The sequence below is a fragment of the Centruroides sculpturatus genome, unplaced genomic scaffold (assembly GCF_000671375.1).
Source record: "Centruroides sculpturatus isolate CEXI.00-Female unplaced genomic scaffold, Cexi_2.0 scaffold832, whole genome shotgun sequence".
Lineage (NCBI taxonomy): Eukaryota > Metazoa > Arthropoda > Arachnida > Scorpiones > Buthidae > Centruroides > Centruroides sculpturatus.
Genome location: NW_019384984.1, coordinates 370,949 through 378,362, shown reverse-complemented (window position 1 = coordinate 378,362; position 7,414 = coordinate 370,949). Strand labels below are relative to the sequence as shown.

The following is a 7,414-nucleotide window of genomic DNA, read 5'->3' as shown; positions in this document are numbered from 1 at the left end:
TCTTTTCTTAAATCAGCAAATTTTTGGTTCCGTATGGAGCTTGACTGGAAATCAATTAATTGCGTTTCTATGTCATGCAATTTTAACTAATCAAAGAGTTTTAAATTTAATTTATCAAATGGTATTTTATTGGAATATAAAAGAAATTTTGAAGTTTCTTCAAATTGTCTAAACTGCGTAAATCTTGCAGAAAATTCCTGGATCAGGGATTGAATTATCACTGAAAATTCTTTTGTTAGTTTCTCTTGATTTGGTTGTTCATGACTTTCAATATCAGAAAAAGACTTTTATATTTGAAAAATGTTTATATGAATTTGAAAGAATGTTGCGATAAAAAATTGTAATTTGACTTTGAACGCTTTGATTAAGTCAAACATTACAATGATTGTTTTATTAACACTTTGTAGTCTGATATTTAACTCATTTAAGTGAGAACATAAATCAGTAAAACAAGATAATTTTGCTAGCCATTCTACATCCATTAATTGACTGTGTTGTTCAATAATAATCTCATTACTGTATTTAGAAATAATCTAATTTTCTCCAAACAATCTATAAATCTTTGCAAAACATTTCCATGACTTAACCACTGTACATTATTGTACAAAAATAAGCTATTGTATGATGAGTTTACCTTGTTTAACAATTCCTGAAATTTTCTTTTATTTAGAGTCCTTGCTGATATAAAATTGACTATTTTTGTCACCAAACTCATATCATCATTCAAAATTTTCAAACTTGTCTTGGCAGATAACGCTTGCTGGTGAATAATGCAATGGAAACTGAGAATTGAATGTGCGATATGTTTTGTAAATAAATTTATAAACCCATTTTCCTGTCCAATAATGCTGCGAGCACCATCAGTTGTTACTGATTCAATTTTGGAAGTATATATTTCTTTTTTGCCCAATGTATCTATAATTGCGTTACAAATGTCTACTTCTTTTTTTGTTGTTAGTGTTGATAAACTTATTAATTCTTCTTTAACATTATTTTGAACAAAAATTGCTAAAGGAGCTGAACTTGTTACGTCAATGGACTCATCAAGGCAAATGGAAATAAAATTGCAAGATTTTATATCTATTTGTTGTTGAAAGCTTACATTTTCCGCCATTCCCAAAATTCTCTTTTTTCTCTTACTATATTCCTAGCTAATAGTATATCTTTAATTCTTTGGATAATTTTTTTTTTATTTTTGAAATCTTTGAATAAGTAGGGTGCACATTGTAACCAAGCGTCCTTTAAAAAATCACCTTCATTAAAAGTTTTCCCATATTGAGCAATAGCTTTTGAAGCTTGATAACTAGCAGCAGTAGTGTTTTATTGAGTTCCAATATATTTCATTAAGGATGTAGCTTGGGCATTTTTATTTTTGAAAATGTGATATATACTTTTTTTTGTTCTTCTTCACTTCGATTGAGATTTCTGGTTGGTTTCATAATGTTGCTTTACTGATGATGATCGACAAACCACTGTTCCTGAACGTAAAATGCAAATAACTTTACTGTGTTTATTAGTGGTGGACCGATAGGTACGGCATGATTATTAATCATGCCATACCTATGATATAGGTACCATGATTATAGGTATACGATAGGTACCATGATTATTAATCATGCCATACCTATCGGTACACCTATTTCAAACTTGCGAACCAATAGGTACGGCATGATTATTAATCATGCTGTACCTATTGGTTTGCCAAGTTTGAAATTCTCTGCTACTACCTGTTTCTGATAATTTTGATTTTTTTTTTTTTTTTTTCATTGAAGTAGCCATAATAAGAANACAATCTTCCCTTTGTCCAGTCTTTGTAGCACTGCTAATTTTTCATTTAATGAAAGAGTAACGTGTTTACGTTTTACTCCTGACATGTTGAAAACACACACAAAACTGTACACGTACTGTACACACAATGTAAAACATATACTGTAACGAACACAGAAGAACGCCATGGACGGTAAGTCACTGACGAGTTGGGACAAGTTTCTCGACACCGACCATGATCGGATTAACCAGAGTGACGGACTAGCCAAGGGCGGACTAGAGGGGTTCTACCGTATATTTAAACATGAATTCTTGGATGCCGTTTTATATTACGTGAATGTCAATTAATGTAGTTTTTATTAATTTCATTTAGATTCAACTGTGGTGCATACTGAAAAATGGAAATAGTATCTTTCCTGTATGCACATTGAAATCTAATTTAAATAACAATGCCATCGATGATTTGTGTTGTGACATCTTGGTGACACAAATCATCAATCTCAATGCCACTAACTTATGAATAGTAGTCCTGTTGTTGATTGGTCGGAACGTCAACTTTCTTTAACACATGAAGTATAAGGAGTTGTCCATCTGTGTCTAGTCTTTGGTCATGAACTGAATTGTTCAAAAAGTGGGGCATTCAAAATCTGAGGTTTGACTATAATTATTTAGTCAATATACTGGTATATAAAACTAATATTTTTTATATAAACAATTATTACAAATTGGAACACAAGTGTGGAGAGCATTGCTAAGCAACTTGAAATGATAAGGTTAGATTGATGAAGATGAGCAGAATTATGCCCTAATGTTGTTATATGTCTATTATAATCATTCATTTTACTAATATATATACAGTATTATAATTTAAATAATATAGAAGCTATTAGGATGTTATTGTTGTTTATATCAATATTAAGAATAAATTTTGTTAATAAAATATGATGATTAGTGAATATATTTGTATTAAAGTTTTTGATGAAAATTTTTTAATTTCAGAAGATAATTGGAGGAGTAGACCTACAAGCAAGATTCCCTTTCTTTGGAAGTCTTATTGTAAGTTTTTTTCAAGTTAAAATTGATACAGAAGAAAAGATTTTTCTAAACATTAATTTTAAAAAAATAATGAAAAATAATGTCTTTCTTTTTTTTAAATTTGAACATCAAATTGAAGCAGATTCAAGAAATAAATCTCAAACAAATACAATTTATTTAATTAATTATCTTATTTTTTTGTATATTTTACTATGTAACTTTTGTTTTTTATTTTAATACATTTCATGTAGTACTTTCTTATTAAGATTTTTAAAAAAGTTAGCTGGTTTAACGTTGAAAATTAAAAATGTTGACTTAACTTTTTAAGGTTATTACTTTTGTAGGATTTTCCTTCTCTCTCTTTCATATAAAAAAAATTTAGTTTTCTATAAAAGTTTTTTCTAATTTAGTTGTTAAAGAAACACATTATTAATTAATGCCATTAACATTTATTTTCAATTTAACCAAATTGAATAGTATTGAATATATAGAATAGAATGTATTGAGTATATTCTTATTTGAAATTTTATTACTCTTTATGTTAAAAAAAATAGATTATGGTTAATATTTTAAATCAATCATAATTAAACTATACCAACTATAAAAATTAATGTTGTTCTGACCCTGAAAGTAGTTTGTTAAAGTAAACACATTAAATAAATAATAAGCATATTAATAGGAATTTCCTAATTATAAACTTTTAAGTTAAAACATACCAATCTTTGATAATTTGTCATATTTAAATTTTATTATTTTTAATAATTTTTATTCAGAATTTAGTAATTTAAATAGTTATATTAATATATTCTTTTAATGATTAGATAGATAGCAGTAATTATTTTTTTGTACTTTATATAAATTGTTTTATTTTAGTATATCAACTTCAACAGGCTGCACCGATACCTAAACGTATTGTTTGTAATTATGAAGTAAGTGACTTTTTTTAAAGTTAACATTATGGTTTTGTCATGGTTTTAAGAAGTTTAAGTTAATTATTTTAATATTTATTTTAAAATAAATTTATTAACAAAATCTATAATAAAATAAGAAATATTAAAACTGAACAAAAATACAATTGTGAAGAAAAAACTCAAAAAATTAATAAATGAAGAGAATGAATTTATTAATTTTGAAATAATTTTTATTTTATGTTTCCCAAAAGTAATCATATAATTCAAATCTTGGCTAAGACAATTCTAGTTTTAAAGTTTTTTAAAAATGGATTTTTTTTTTGTTTAAATGCAGTTATCTATATTATGAACTTATTTCTTTTGATTAATCAACTATACTTTCTTGAATTTGACAACCAATCTCACTTATTGTAGCAGTCAATTGCTCACTCATTATACCTTGTTAAAATAGTTGCAGACAAAGGAAGAGTATATGTTTCTGCTAAATGGTTTCCTCATTTCACATGTAGTATTGTACACAATCACTTTGAAAGCAGAAGATAAGTTGAATAAGATTTTGTCATTTTATTTAATTTTATGTAATTTTTTGCTTTTTATTTTGTTTAGATACGAAGCAGACCTTCTCACTATGGTAGAGAGTAAGTTGACCTTCAGATACCTTAATAAAAGCTGTTTTGATACTACATTCATTAATTACTAATTTTAGGTTTCATGGAAAAATATCTCGTGAAGAAGCTGACAGACTACTCCAAGAAGGAGATGGATGTTATCTTGTCAGAGAAAGTCAGAGGGCAAATGGCCAATATACACTTAGCATGAGGTAAAGTTATTTTTTTAAGAATTATTTTGAAATTTATCTTATAGCTATTTTGTGTATTAATTCACAAAACATTCAAAATATAAAAAAAATTAAATTAAAAAAAATAGTTTGTCTAATATTAAATTTTTCATATTTTGTATTTATTATTATAATAAATATAACAGCTTAGTGTAAGAAAATGATGTAATTTAACTTTGATAGTTTTTCTTAAGTCAGTTAATATGAATAATAGCTAAATTTATTAGGCAAAGAAATGCTGATATTTTATTATTCAATAAAATCACTGTAATTTAAATATGTTACCATTGTTTTTTTAAATATTATTTGCTGAAGATAAGTAATTTATTATGAATAATGTGGTTTGCTTCAATGTATTTTTTAAAATTTATCAATAGATAACAATTACATTAATTGTAATAGAGTTTTATTTAATTATAAATAATAATGTTGTCATGGATGCTTTTTTGTTCATTTTTAAAATCATTATGATGCTTTTTTTTGTGAATTTTATATTTATTTTTAATATAAATATTTAAATCTAATTTATTTATGTATTTTATCGTATCACTATCATACTATTATTTAAGTTATTAATTATGTAAAAATGTATTGTTTTGTTTTATTTTAATAAAATATTTCATAAAAATAAATATTAGCAATAACAGTTTTTTATAACTTATATATAAAAAAAATTGAATGTATGTCAACAACTATATACTGTGAACTTAAATAAATATACCTTCAATCATAGTGTAGTGATTATTTATAGTATGTGATAGATAATTTTAAGCTGATGATTACATCTATATATAACTTCGAAATAAAGACTATGATGATATTTAATAGCTAATTTCAGAGTGATGATATTTATTTTACTTATTAAATTTCTAGAATACCAACTCCTACTTTAAAATGTAATTTTGTAATGATTAAATTACTATAACACAGATCTTTGTATTCTTTTTTATTTTTATTTGAGTTGTATCAATGAATTGTATAAAAAATAATCATTGTCTTCAAGAACTTGAAACAAAATATTGCAGTCATAAGCATGTTTTTTCTTTTACTTTTCAAAATGCATCATAAAATGAAATTTTGCTTAGAATAAAGTGTAAAAAGCATATTTTTTTTTTTTTAGATGTCAATATATTGTTAAATACTTCTGTTATCAAAATCTGAATAAGGACTTTTGTTAAATTAATTTTTCAATTGGCAATTCCAAAATCTATAAACATAAATAAAGTCAGGGCATCAATGTTCCTAATGTATCTGCCATATTAATGCTCAAGCTAGTCTGTACTGATAATCTAGATGAAATTGACATAACAAATACTTAAACTATTTGTGTTATGTCTTCAAACTTTAAATTTGTTTTTAGTATTTATCACTATTTTAAAAGTGTGGAGTGATTGTTTTTAGAAAAATATTGAAATATTTACATTAAATTTCTGTCCACTTTTGGTAGTTTAATTGTGCATAAAATAATTTTTCTTTCATATGTTTTTTTTGCACTATAGTTTTTATTTAAATCATTGACATAACTATACCGTAGGGATGTTTTTAATGTTTTGCATATTGAAGTGGACAAATAGTCACAAATGAAAGGTCAACTCCACCATGGAATGCTGGAGTCAACAAAGTTAGAAGACACTTTTTGTATTGTCTATTTTTAAAAATATTTCTTCAATTTTGTAACTAATACTTATTTATCATGGCAGTTTTTATCAAATACCATATTTTGCTGTGTATAATGTGCACCCATGTTTTTGGCTCAAACTTTCAGGAAAAAATAACTTTTGTTTAAATCTTTTTACTAAGGATGCACCGATTAATCGGTAAGTAATTGGTAATCGGCCGTATCGGCCAATTCCCCCGATTAATCGGTTTCGATAATCGGCCAATTTTACATTTTGGTATTTTTGTTAGAATGTTACATACAGTACAATGCTAGTGATAAAAACTAATAAATTTCTGTTATATATTTATTATTTATTACATGACAATCTGAATACTAAAAAAATTATACTAATCAAATTATTCCTTTTTATCGATACATATTATAAGTATAGTATAACGTATAATATAAAGTTTAAACTTTACATAAAAAAAAGTATTGAATAGGTTAAGAAGAAAAATTAAATTTTTATTTGTTTCATAAGTTTAAAATTTAAACATATAAAACAAATAAAAATTTAATATTTAAACTGTAAAACCCTTAAATTATAATTCAAGGATGTACATTTACATTGTAAAACCCTTAAATTGTAATTTAAGTGTTTTCAGGGCATAACCTATTTTTTGCCAGCTCATAAATGTTACCTCCAGTGCTGAAATTTTTTTCACTTTCAATGGAAGATGCTGAGGTACTTAAATATTTCATAACTATTTTGCTCAAATTAGGAATAAATGTAAATATGTTTCTAATTCTTGATCAAAACGTTTGTTCATCTCTTTCGTTTTTTTTCTTTTTTTTTAAAAACATGCTATTCTTCATTCTTTCATTCATCAGAAGCTAATTCATCAAATAAATCAGAAAAACTTAGAAATTCACCTCCATCTTGGTCACTTTCAGAAATAGAAGCTTCAGAATTTAATTCTTATTGAGATTTCCTCTAGCATATCCTCTTTTTGAAATTTCATTTTGAATCTAATAAAAATGACAAGCATAAAGACTTGTTTTCTATATATGCTGAAAATCTTTTTTTATTGGATTTTCTAGTTCTTCTGTTGTGGTATTAATGCCACTAAAGGAACTACTGATCTTTGCTGTTGATAAGAATAATTTCAGAGTCTCTATTGTGGGAATTATTGAAGATGAAGTGGCTTCTCGTTTGCTGGCTTTCCACAGTAATTTCTTTGAATGGTTTTACAAGTAGAACAA

The 7,414-nt window shown here is 25.5% G+C and overlaps 1 pseudogene; it reads right to left on the bottom strand.

Annotated features, from left to right (window-relative positions):
* Positions 1–287: 287 nt before the first annotated feature.
* LOC111632882 lies at positions 288–1,647 on the bottom strand (annotated as a pseudogene).
* Positions 1,648–7,414: the final 5,767 nt, after the last annotated feature.